The sequence below is a fragment of the Crocodylus porosus genome, unplaced genomic scaffold, assembly GCF_001723895.1.
Source record: "Crocodylus porosus isolate Cpor-Errol unplaced genomic scaffold, CroPor_comp1, whole genome shotgun sequence".
NCBI classification, from domain to species: Eukaryota; Metazoa; Chordata; order Crocodylia; family Crocodylidae; genus Crocodylus; species Crocodylus porosus.
In genome coordinates this window covers 6,362,045-6,375,409 of record NW_017728939.1, presented here as the reverse complement: position 1 = coordinate 6,375,409, position 13,365 = coordinate 6,362,045, and the positions used below count along the sequence as shown (strand labels likewise).

Below are 13,365 nucleotides of genomic sequence, written 5' to 3'. Positions count from 1 at the left end.
TCTGGTGCACTGTTCTATATTGCAGAGCTGAGGTAGAAAAGCAATTACTCCCAAGTTTCTCAACAAGGCTATATATTTTTGAAAGGCTGGTTTCTCGGACTATCAAATGAGTTGTCTTGCTTTAAGAAGCAATATCCAGTCTATCGTTCTCTCCAGGTAGTAGAAAGTTTCTTGTGCAGCCTTTTTTCAAATTAGCACTCTAAAATATGCCCAACAATATCTTGTGCAAGAGAAAACCTGCTCATATCCTTATGTGACCCATCATCCCAAAGCAGCAAACAAGTTATACAGCTGTTATAGTACAAAATTGGTTTGTGACTTTGTTGCCGATTTTGCTGTCTGAGATATAATTAAATATTATTCAAGTGCACCGGAGGTGATATATTACTTGTATTGAACTTGCATAGATTTATTTAGACAGGAGGGACTTCTTTGGTCCATTATTGCGTTGCTGTGGCAGCATGGTTAAGGTGTCTTTATGGAGATCCAGAATGGTGCTTCAGATTCACACCAAAAGCTGCTCTCAGGGAATCCAGCTGTAAATGGGTACCACACTTCATCAATTGAGTTGGGACTCAAAGGCAACTAGACATGATATGGGCCACATCACTTCCTTGTGTGCCATTGGCTACAGATACTGTTGTACCTTAGCCGAACTGGCCTCATGGGCCGCTGGGCCCGGGAATACTTTGACCTGTTTTGATTGCATTATTGTAAACCTAATCAAAAATTATCCTGTTGAAAATCCTGTCTGCTCAATAATCAGCATGGATACAAAAACCATCTATGTTAGTTGCATCTCTGGGAACTTTCATATAACAGATGCAAAATATTTCTTTCCATCTGTACTGGGGTCCCACTCCAGGGGTGGCCTCAATGCCCTGGGAGCCACCTCAGACCTTATCAATGCCGCTCTTTTTGGGGCAGTCTCCTCTTCCCCTCTCCTGCCATGCCCTAATGGATTTATCTTTTAGAAAGAGGAAGGCTGCCCCACGCTCCCCAAGCCTGGTCTTATACTCATGAACCCAAGTGACCATGCTCATTGCCTTAAGGGCTAATTACATGGGCCCTGTCCTCCCCAGTACCCATGCCTATGCCTTGAAGATGTCACACACATTAATCAAATTGTAACTGCCCCTATAGGCTTCTGACTCTGATCATCCTTACATTATCCCCTCTCTGGGCTATGGATACTCTGTACCTCCTTCCCCCTGGTCTCTGGCTGTGGCCCTCCTGGCCTTCAGCCCTCCTCCCTAGACCCTGGGCCTACTGTTAGGCCAGTTGAGACCTATGGACTCTCCAGCCTTGCCAATCTCCCCATGGCCCTTCTTGGCCTTCAGCCCTTCCTGAGCCCTGGATCTACTCCAAGGACAGTGAGATCTATGGGCCTTTGGCCCTACCTGCTCCCTGGGTCCTCTGGCCCTCTGCTTCCTTTTCAAACCCTCTAGCCCCTGCTCTCTCTGGGCCCTCTGGCCCTTCTTTCCATAGGCCAACTGGGACCTTCTTACTTTTCCTTAGTCCCTTCCACAAACCACCAGATGTTCCCCAGCCCTAAGGCTGCGGGCTAGCTGCAACTCCCAGCCCTAAGACTGCATAACCCACAGACATACTTGGCGTGAGCCAGAGTCGCTCCCCAGCCACCTGTTCAGGAGCTCCTTCCCTGCCAGGATAAGACTCCTTCCTTGTCAGGATAAGACTTCCTACCAACTTCAAGCCCTAGGCTTATATGTATCTCAAGCCCAGTCCCCTTCCAGTAAGACGTCTTCCCTAGTTGTTTTCTCTTCTCTTAAACGCCCTATTACACAAACATTTGGGAATCATTATCACCAAAAGCCGTGAAGAACACATCACAGAGAACGGGCCTACTGTATACGAATGGAGTATACATTTACTTCCACTCCTGTCAATTTGGCCCTGTTCAGAAAGGAGTTTGGGTAACTACAACTGTCTTCAATGGCAAGTTGCCAGAAAAATCCTAGCAATATGTTCGTGACCCGTATGTGGACCACTGAGAAACAGCCTAGTTGTCCTGTTGAGTAGGTGCTTAACTCTAACATTATGAACTGTCATCTCAAGCATGGTTTTAAAAGATCTTGGATAGATTCAAATCATTGCCCTCTTTGGCTAGAAGAGTACAAAGTTGGTTTCTTTTCAAGGCTAGAATGCTCCAATTCCAGAGGAGAAAGCCTCACATTTAATTTCTGTTGCCAGTGTTTCAAACAAGCCATTTGCTTGGCAAAGCAAATCCTTTTGTGAGGCAGCAGATCAGCCTTTAGTTGTGATTCATAGATACTCAGGCCAGAAGCAGCCATTATGATCAGCCAGTCTGACCGCTCAGATAGCACAGGCCAAGGAATTTCACCTGCATCAAGGCCAAAATTTCTCACTGAACTAGAGTGGATTTTTTTAGAGAGATGGCCAGCCTTGATTTAATAACTCCCAGTGACAATGAATCCTCTCCATCACTTGAGCAGTCGTTCCAGTGATTAAATACCTCACTGCTTCAAATGTACACTTTATTTTTCCAGTTTGAATGTGGTTTGCTTCATCTTCCAGGCTTTAGGTTTGATCCTGCTTCTTTTTCTCCTAGATTAAGAAGTCTATTAATATTTCAAATATGCTGCCAGTGTAGGTATCGTGGGCAAACCTCAAAAGATTCAGTTGGGACAAATGAACATTGTGGAAGACAGACAGTTATCTAGACATTTGCCAGTAAATTTAAGTGGATCCACTGGCTTTTACAGACTCTTGCTTTCCTCTGATTGTGTGTTATATATCCCAGCTCATGTCTTTCTCTATTAGGTTACGTCTTTCTTAATTATTCCATCAGCATTTGGGTGGCTACAGTTAATCTCTCTGCTTGGGTATCTCCTTGCTATAGCTCTAAGTGTGCAAGTGTAAATTTAATGGTTTAGGACATGATCCAGCCCCTAATTAACTCAGTCTCATGCTTAATTTTATAGGATAGGGGTGCTTGACCCTTGGCCTGTAGGCCACATCCAGACTGTGGAGTTGTCATCTGGACTATCCGGCTCCCTGCATCCAAATATTTGGTGGGGGGAGACTGGTGGCTATGAAAATTGAGGCTCCCCTGCTGCTAAATTTCCAGACCTGTGGGGAACATGGCAGGCTGGATACCATAGCCCTGCATGTAGATGGGGTGTGCAGGACTGATTGTCATGGCACAGGACCCAAGGAGCCCAACCCCACACAATGACCCCATGAGTGAACCAGCCCATAGATTGGCCCCACATCGTATATCTGTCTGTAAGGTGACTAAGGTACATTCCTACTGAATACTCACTGGAAACTTTCTGTTTTGCTTTTACTAAGTAGGTGTTTAATACTGAAGGTCTGGATTCAAATGCTACTGAGGAGTCTCTGAACATAGTCATGGTTTATTTTGTATTTTTGACATTTTACCTACCCTTCTCACACCTGACTGCAGCTTCTACCACAGTCAGGAGGATCCATCAGCATTTTAGGTATATGTGCTGATAATTATAGAAGGTAACACATCAGGCTAAAACTTGACCAAACTGAACTGCCTGTAGGCAGTTCTGAGCTCTGCTGGGCCACCTGCCCCCCCAATGCAGGCTAGCTCTTTGTCTTCATGTCAGTAATGACTTTAGTCGCTGACACTATAAACATGACACGCTGCACTTCTTAACATCCTTTTTCCTTTCCCTGCTCCTCCTTTCACCCGTCCATGTTCCTAGAACTGTAAGGCCAATTGACATAACTTATCTTTTTCAAACACTGGTTGTCAAACTCATTACATCTTTTCATGTCAGCTTCCATTAGGGCTTTGGGTCTCAGTGATATACAGCAGAGCTGACATCTCACAGCTGCTGTCTGCTCCTCCCCACCCCCCACACTTTTTCCTATTTTGTATTTCATTCTCTTGCCAAAAAAAAAAAGTTTTCAACGTGCATGCTCTTTCATGAGCCATTTCCTACCAAGGCATAAGGTTTTACAGGAAAGGACAGCATTGTAGGCAGAGTCTAGAGCAGCAGTGCTCAACCATGCAGCCCCATGAGCCAAATGTGTGGTCTGTGGGTCAGATCTCATGGCAGGGGTAGTCCACGGGCCTGACCCACTGTGGGGTCAGTGCATGGGGTAGGTCTGCAGGTGTGACCCCATGCACCAATCCAACCCCATGCACTGGATCCACCTGCAACAAGGCCTCGTGTGCCAGATCCAGCATGACCTTACACATCAGTCCAGCCCTATATGACAGATCTGGCCAGGGTGTGACTCTTTCCACCAGCCCAGCCCAGCCCAACCCTTCATTTGGGACTGCATCATCCATCCTGGGGACACCCCATGGATCCAGAATGGTAGCAACGTTAACTGCTGCAGCTCCACACCGGTGAGGAGAGCCCTCTGGGCTGGATGACACAGCTCTGTGAGCCGGATTCGGCCCATGGGCCAGAGGTTGAGCACCACTGGTCTAGAGTACTTTGGATACCTCAAGAAGACTTGATTTTCAGAACATGCCTGAGCATCCCCCCTTTTAAGTCAGGCAAACTACAGTGAGCTGCCCCCACCTAAAAATCACTACCAAGTGCTCAGCTCAACTGTTTTGCGACTCATTTGATTTGAAGCATTACTGTCTGGTCCTACTGAGAACACAGGGGTGGTTACCTACCAAAACATGCGACTCCCATGTTATACGTGTTAGTCACAAGGCTACCTTTCCTGGGTACCAGCACCCATAACCAAGAGCACCTATTCCTATGTGCAAGCTCAGCACCAGACAATTCTCAGTTCCTCTCCCTCGGGGTAGTACGGTGTGTGTAGGTGGCATAAAACTATTCAAGACCGTCAGCCCTGTGATCCACCTTTAAGAGCTGCAGCCCAGACTCTCAGCCTTGGTGTAGATAGTGCATGCAGTCATTGCCGCGTTGCACTATTAAGCAGGAGAAAGCTGCAGAGCTACAAAGAGAACGGTTGTCTGTCTCCACCCCCTGTCCACTCTCCCTTTCAATGCACACTCTCTGCCCGTGTGACACACAATATTGGGCAAGAGGGACATGTGATCTGACCCCGTTAGTGGCAGTTCTTGTGCTCACTGAGGGATCAGGCCAGTGTAGCAGTGCTGGCAGGTGGACTCAAGGCAAACGCTCAGCATGCACAAGGCCAAAGATTCAGAAAGATCCTCTGCTTGATTCTCCACTGCCCTGCACCTAGTGGCCCCTTATGCACAGAGCTGTGGCAGAGGCCCGAATACAGCTCCCCAGTCACTGGCTTTCCAGTGCTGTTGGGACTTAGCCCAGCAATGGGTTACCTCCCAGTGACAGTTCTGGTATTGGAGCTAGGAGGAGGAGGAGGAGAGGAGACAGTAGGTGGAGCACAGATCCAGCAATCCCTCTCTGTTCCCAGCATGCTGCTTTCCACCCCACTGCCTCCCTTGTGCCAGTGGTTGCAGCTGGCACACGAGATGGTTAAGTTGCTTTCCAACTTTCCGCCAGCAGAGATTTCTCCCACGCAGAAGGAGCTCTCCAACTGGGTTAACGGCAAGCATAAGCTATGCAAAATGAATGTAGGGGAGTGGAGAATCAATTCGTCCCTGTGCCCGTGGCTGCACACCTGTGCAAAGTGGGCGTGAGCTATTGCTCATTTGATTGCTCTCCAAGGAGCCAAGCATGAGGGAGCCAGGTTCATGGAAAGGGGCACATGCCCTACTGCAGGACAGCATGTGCTTTACATGAAATTAGGCATGTGTTTTAAGTGCACTGTTGCTGCCATGAATTGGGGCAGGAGACAGCCTGAGAGAGAAATGCAGGGAAAAGATGAGAGAGACAGAGAATGTGCCTGGATAGTGGGGATTGATAACCAAGTGGCTGTTTTCTGCACAGTTTAGAAAGTACAAAGCAGTATAGATATTAGGATTACAAAAACCTTCAATCATTGAGCTTTGGAGATTATGGCCTACTTAGGAGGCAGAGACATTGCTACATTTTGGCACTGAACTCAGAATCAAAGCCTGCCTGAATAATGGATGCATGTGTCAGCTTGAGGCTGATACTGCTTTTGATTGGCTTCTGCAAGATCTCTCCTGCCCTCTCCCCGCCACTGGTGTGCGCACACCTTGGGTTGCTTGCTGTCGGTTGAATCGAAAGGGGAGCAGAAAGAAAGCAGCCTTGCCCTTGCTCAAACCATGCCAAGTCGGTGCTCCTTTTGCAGGCTGCTGGGTGAGCTCTGAGGAAGGGACAGGGTGGAAAGCCTGTATGCTTATCCTGCGATTGTCCTCCAAGGACGGGGTGGGGGGGTGACATGCACAGGTATGAGCACGGGGGTAAAAAGAAAGAGAAAAGATTTGCTGGTCTCAGCTGGTTGGGGGGGTGGGGGGAGAAGGAAGTGCCTGTGATGCATGTTCCAGTCTGAGGTGCAAGAGATTTGGGTTTCATATCCAACTCTGCCACAGGCTTCCTACCTGATGTTAGGCAGGACACCATGTCCAAATAGGACCGACTCACCCTGTCCAACTTTTTAACTTAACCCTAGTGTGCAACAAAGATAAGCAGCAACATTTTGGATGGGTCCTTTTTATTGTAAAGACAAAGGTGCAGCGTGGGACCTCCATCAAGGGTCCAAGACTCAACCGTCTCCTTGGTCTGATATAACCTGAATTTGGAGACTTTCAAGGCACGCTGCAATAGTCTAGCTAGCTTTGAGAGGGACTCTGGGGAAGACTGGGAGAAGACCATGAAACATGGAAGGGTCCTGAAGGAGTAGGTCAGCTGGGGTCCTGCAGGTTGAATGCTAGTGCTCCAGAGGTCTACTCTCATTGCCCTCATTGCATAATTAGTTCCATTAGGGTGCCCATGGCCTTGGACAGACCTCAATCTTTACTTTGATGCAAGAAGAAAAGATTGCACAACACCTAATGCAGCATGGTCCTGGGTACACCTGAAGGCTCTGCCATACTATGGATAACAATGTTAGCTCCAATTATTTTTAATGATCTGCTTTGCACTTCCATAGCGCAGCATCATCGCCCAGACACAGCTCTGGAGGGGGGGACTCAGGACTCTATTTATATCACAAACTATTTGCAGCAGGGATTATGCCTCCCTGCGTGTTTGTGTAGTGTCTAGCATGAAGAGCTCTAGTCTCAGTTGGTGCCACAATAGGCCTAAATCATAATAAGAAAAAAGAGTGCGACTGAGAGGGATATCCAAGAAATTATACAAGCCCAACTATGCCACAGTGTGATTTTGGTCTTCCTTGATAGCAGTCTCCATATGAGGTACAGTCACTCATCTTTGAGCTAAAAGGCCTCCTTTTTGCTCAAACCTTTGAAGACCTATGCTTACCCCCAGCTCCCTTCTTCATCTTTACCTTTCCTCCCACAAATTACCTGAGCATGGCTAAGATGCCAGCAACTTCCTTCACAAAGCCCTTGCATGCGTGCATACACAATGAATGCTCAGCTTTGTCCATCAGATGAAGGAGCTGTGCATGAAGGGAGAGGAATATGCATAAAACAGGAGGTGCATTTGTCCTTCCATCACCCCCAAAAGCAGGCAGAGCCAGCATTCAGCCAAGCAGTGTCTCAGTTATAATTGAATTTTTTTGTTTCCCCCTCACTGCAATTTCATTTTCAGGTACCAGGGACATCCAATAAACTGAAATACATATATATTTACACCTTGTTCACATATGGCCTCCTTCCTGGTGGAAGTTTTGCTCAAGTAAATGCAGGCAATGGAAGGTGATAATAGATCTGCAGATTAACCAAGCCTGCATGATTGACTGGAGGTGCAGGCTGTGTAGAGAGGAGATGAGAGGGAGAGCCCCCCCCCCCCCCCCCCAAATTATATATTTTTTGAGTTCACATCAATTACCTACATTTCCAACTGGATAAGCTCGAATTAGAAGGTTTACTGTACCCTGCTGACAAGTGAAAGTGAAGCGCTCATTGTTAGTCTTTACTGATGCATTACATATTGGGTGTTCGTTGGAAAGGAGATATCTGAAGTAGAGATCAGGAGGAAAATAAAAGAAGACTGCAAGGAAGAAAGAAACTAAGTTGTAGACAAAAAAAGTTTGAATTGATGTGCTAATTAGACAGCTCTTTCACCCACCCATAGCTAGAAGTACACCACCTTACCCTCCAAAATTTCCATACAAGCATAAGCAGGCCCCATTTGACAAAACTTATAGATAACTGCAGAGCTTTAGTTCCCATTGACTTCCATGATGTGTGCTTAAAGGAATCAAATTAAACAGTTGCTTAATAAGCCTCATTGATTAATCTTAGCAAAGGAACTGCCTGCCTGGCAAATACTCAATTAAGTGATTCTCACCCAGGGTGCCACAGTGCCCTAGGGTGCCTCAAGATCCTTTCAAGGGTGTTGCGGGATGCCATGCAGTGTTGGCACTGTTAGGTGTGCAAGCACAATTCACAAGATAAAATGCAGAGATTTCAAACAGGAATCCATAGTCTTTAAGCCATTTTAACTCGTTGTGGCCTGAGTTCTTTGCAGAGGAAGAATTGCTCTGTTATATTTTTTTTGTAGTAAAAAAAATAAAGAGCAAGCTAAAAGCATACCCAAAGGGTGCCTTAAGTCCAGAAAGGCTGACAATCACTGGCTTAGTTAGATAATAAGCAACTGAGATAGACTGGCTGCATTTTTCTTGGGAACAGAGTGATCTATATAGGACAGGTTGGGTGCCGAGTACTTTAAATGAAGTGGCCAGCCTTTTTTAAGTGCCGGAACAGGAGCTAGACTCCTAAGCAATTCTGGCCTGAGTATCTGTGGACTTGGAGCCAAAAAAAATAAAATAAAATGCATGGTAGCACTACAGAGATTCAAGCAAACATTTCACACTACACATCTCCATTTGCTTGCGGTTATCAGTGGAGCACTACCACTATCTGGTAGAGGGATGTAGTAGTAGAGCTGTTATGGTGTCCTGCTGCTGCTCTGGATGCACAAGTTCTCACCCCTGCCAAAAGCTGACCCCAGGTGTCAATGGGCACTTGGGCATTCAGGCTGGGAAGTCAAAAAAACAGCTGGATGTGATGCTGCCCCCTTCCTCTTTTGTAGCCTGCTGGCTGAGAAACAAGCCCAAAGAACCTCCTTTATTGCTCAATAACCCAAAATAAATGGGGTGCAATGTGTTATAGCCGTGTCTATCCTGTACCCCCATCTTTGCCATCTGTGGGATGGGCTACGAGATTGGTGATATAAGGCTGTTATGCCAGACCTATGCCACTGAGGTTAAGCTTCTCAAGGAAGAAGATCCAATTCAGCATAGCTAGGGAGGGTGATTTTTCATTGCAATAGTTGCATATTCTTCATAGAGCTCTGCCTCCTGCTGTCAAGCTGTTACATCACAATCAGACAAAATACAAAACAGAAAACCTCTAGAACTTGTTGCAGAGGAAGAAAAACAGGGGGGTTTTGTTGCTTGGGTCAGACGATACCACAGGAGCTTTGCAGTCTTGTTTATGCTACAGGGGCTCCACACAGGAACGGGAATGCATGCCAGACCTGGGGTCTGCTTTTGTGTCTCCTGCTCAGTGATTGGAACTTTCCTCTGGAAACCAATCACTTAACTAGGCTTAAAAACAAACAAACAAAAATAATAAAAATCTTGCCTAGTCATTTCCTCTTAGCAAAGCAGAACTGCCTGTGTATAAAATGCAAAATGGGGATAATCAACACTTACCTTTTTCACAGGGGTGTTGGGAGGGTTAATTCGTTAATGTTTTGAAGTACTTTGAGTGCCGCAGCAGAAAGAGCTGCAAGTGAAAGTTAACATGGTTATTATTGTATCCTTGAAATGCTTTTTCCCCCCCTCCAAATAGCGAGAGCGTGAGCATCTAAATAGTTGGATAAGCCATCTGCATCTGCCCATGCGCTTAAACTGTATGTGCTAATTAAATAATTTCCTGCAAAACCTGTTTTCAGTAGAGGAACTACGAAGGAAGATTCTCTCTTCCTTTTCTCGACTCTGTAACTTTAAAAAGTTTCTCTCGCATCCAGTGGGAAACTGAAGGAATTTTCCTTACCTCATTGTTATAAAATTTGCATCATGCTGGCTTAGAAGTGTGACAGGGACAGCTTTCAGGCTGGTCACAATATTGGCCTGCCCCCGTCTGGGACAGTCTACCTTGCCTCCCCTGCTGTACTTTTGCCGTTATACAAAATCAGATATTAAATTTAAGCAGGAGGCTGCCCATTCCAAGCCCCCATGCCAAGAGCAAAATACATAGCTCTGACCTCCCTTCACTGTGTCCCATGTCTTGCAGATGGCATCCAAAAATCACTTCCAACTCCCCCAGCCCCATTGCCAGGCTGCGCTTGGCCACTGGCCCAAACTTGGCCTCAGGCATCCTCAGACCTGCCTTGGCCCAGCCTTTGGCACAGACTCAGCCTCAGATGTCCTTAGACCTGCCTTGGCCGCATGCCCTCTTTCTGGGGTCTCTGCTCTCACATACCCTCTGGGCTCCTTGCACCTCACTGGGGTCACTATCACTCAAGCCTGGTGCTTCTCTCTCAGGGTGTGCTCTCCTACACCTTTCCCCTCCATTGGGTCACCCATAAGGCAGAGGCTGAGGCTTCCCAGCACCCCATATTTAGCTTTCACTAGGAAGGCACCAGATCTGGGTGCAAGGGGCAGGGCCCAGCCAGGGAGCAGCGGCAGTTTTAATGGCTTCTACGCCCCCACCACCGGATTTCTAGACCTGTGGGGAGTCCGACAGGCTGGATCCGGCCCACAGACATTGAGCACACCCAGTTTAGACAACAGCAGAGGGAACCTGTGACTGAGATCAGGGCCAGACACAGGCATGGGCATACTGGGCAGCCACCTGAGGCCCAGACAGAAAGGGGGCCCAAAGATGGTAATTTTTTAGTTATTATTATCATTATCTCTGGCAAAGCCACCCCCCCAAATATTAAAAGGTTGCCTGGGGCCACCAAGAGTCTAGGTAAATCTCATCAAGGTCAGCACCATAAATCCAGAACTCCTAAGTTGCAGGGCAAGACTAACCAGAAGAATTGCCTTTTGTTCTGGGAGTAAGCCTCCCACTTCCCTCATCAGAGAGTACTGCCCCACAACAGTAGTTGCTTTATACACATATAAGTCTTAACCCAGCAAAGGATCAGGGCAGCAATCTTCTCCAACACCAAAGACTACAACTAATTTCTGGTACGGCACAGCTGCTCTGGACCAGATTTCCACTCTGGAGGTATATTCCACAGGGACTTGGAGATCTTGCGCAGCGTCGTTCCATTTTGCTGCTGTTGATACTGAACATTGTAAGTGTTGGGAGCTGTAGTTCTTTGGCTCCCATACAACACATTAAAGACAGCCACAGGCATCAGCACCCCTTCGGGTGGACCTCTGCTACTTTTGGGAACTGTTGTAAATTAAACCAGGCCCTCACCTCCATGTAGTACTAACTGGTTGGTTTTAGCAACCATAAACCTCTGTGTCATCTACACATGTTCCCCAAACTCCACAGCAAACAAAACCTCCTACCTTGAGGAGTTTGATATTAAGACCGATGGGAATTTAATTAGGTTTCTGTAGCCAAACAGCTTCCGTGTTTGTTTTTAATTTCCTTGTGCTTTGCACAATAATAATAATCTGCTTCCATTGCCTCTCCAGCGGGGTCAGGCTTTGTGGAAGTTTTTATTTTTTTGTTTTTGTTTTCTCTTTATAGCTGGCATTAAACACACCTTTGTCTGCTTTTGTGCTGGTGAGTTTAACTTGAACACTAGCAGAGAATAAAGCTTGACAGTAATTGGTATGTATTCTCATTTGACTCTCAGCTACAATAGACCCAATTACCTGAGAGCTAGCATCTTCTCTGTAGCATATATACTATTATTATTACTACAACAACAACAACAACAACAACAACAACATGTAAAAGAAAACAAAAGGCTCTCTGGCTAAGTACAGCATTCAAAAAGCCAGAGCCTGAATTGATTCCATCTTTGCAGGTTAGTCTAACCTGCGTAGATTGGACCGATTTGCAAGTGCATAGACATTCGCTATTAATTCTGGAAATACAAGCACATGCCTGCAGTGGCTCAGACCAGAAACCAGGGAAGGCTCACTCTACCGTCCCTCTTTGGTAGTGGCAGAGGGGAGCTGAGCTGGGGCAGGCATGGCCAAGCCATGGCACGCCCAACCATGATTGGGAAGGGGTTTAAACCCCCACCCTGGCCTGCGGGGAACCCAGCCCTTACCAGATTTTTCAGATGGGGGGTAGGGGGTAAGAGGAAAGGAGTGTGGCCAGACCTCAGCCAGGACCAAGCAGCAAGAGCTGGGGCATGGACAGCCCCTTCCCCACTGCAATGGCTCCCTGACAGCCTGGCCTGGCCTGGGCATGGAGAGCTAGGAGAAATCTGGGTACACAGCTTCCATGTCCCCAGTCTATGCTGCAGATGGCTGGGAACAGCCTGGTCCCTCCATGCCCATCCTCAGCAGTGCCCATGGGCTAGCCCACCTCAGCCGCAGCCCCAGCCCCAGGTGAGGAGCAGAGATGGTGGGGCTGTGCCAGGCTGGGCCACAGGATCATGCTTCCCAGCCAGCTGTGGCTCAGTTTGGGGCCAGATTGCTCCTGGCTTCCCATGCCCAGGCCATCGTGGAGCTGCAGCTGGCTGGCAAGGGCCCTTCCCCACCAGCACAAGCCAGCCCCTCCACACCCAGCCTCAGCAGCATCCACAGCCAGCCCTGCTCAGTCCCAGCTGAGGCAGGCAGATAGCAGGGCCAGCCTGGGCTGGGCCATGGCCCTTTCCAGCTGACCACAACTCCATGACGCCCTGGCCTGGCATGCACAGGCAGTGGTGTGGAGGTGACACTGCTGCAGGTGAGCACCTTGTCCTGTGTGGCCAGTCCAGCTGCCATGTTAATCATGCCTGCAGCTGCACAGGCTGGCTCATAGGCACCAGCAAGCATGGAGCCTTCTAGCTGCTTGTTGCAGGGACTTGTGTGTCTGCAGCTGCCACTGCTGCCATGCCCCCTGCACGCTGTGGATGAATAAACCCCCTCCCTGCTCCCTTAGCCTTAGGGGGCCATGCCCGGCTGGTGTCTGGCCATGGCCCTCCCCTGCTCCAGCTACAGAGCAGAAGGGCAGAGCCAGCCCTGCCGTCTGGAGCAGACAGCATAGCTCAGCCTCAGGCTGTAGGGCATGCTGGGGGACCCTTAAACCAAGAAGCGGTCTGGGACAGAAGTTCCATAAACCCATTTGACCCAAATCAGTTAAGTCTGATACTATATTCAACAAGGAGTGTTTTAAACCAGTTTTCATAGTTTCATAGTAGCTAGAGTCGGAAGGGACCTAGGTAGATCATCTAGTCCGACCCCCTGCCTTGGCAGGAAAGAGCACCGGGG

At 47.8% G+C, this 13,365-nt stretch overlaps 1 long non-coding RNA gene across 2 annotated transcripts in view; it reads right to left on the bottom strand.

Moving 5' to 3' along the window:
• Positions 1 to 7,955: 7,955 nt before the first annotated feature.
• Positions 7,956 to 13,365, bottom strand: part of LOC109318351 — a 9,146-nt gene continuing 3,736 nt past the window's right edge. For both annotated transcript variants that reach the window (XR_002103233.1, XR_002103234.1), the window contains exons 3-4: positions 9,685 to 9,757; positions 7,956 to 8,015 (exon numbers count right to left, since the gene is read on the bottom strand). This is a non-coding gene — a long non-coding RNA (uncharacterized LOC109318351). The remainder of the gene's footprint in view (positions 8,016 to 9,684; positions 9,758 to 13,365) is intronic.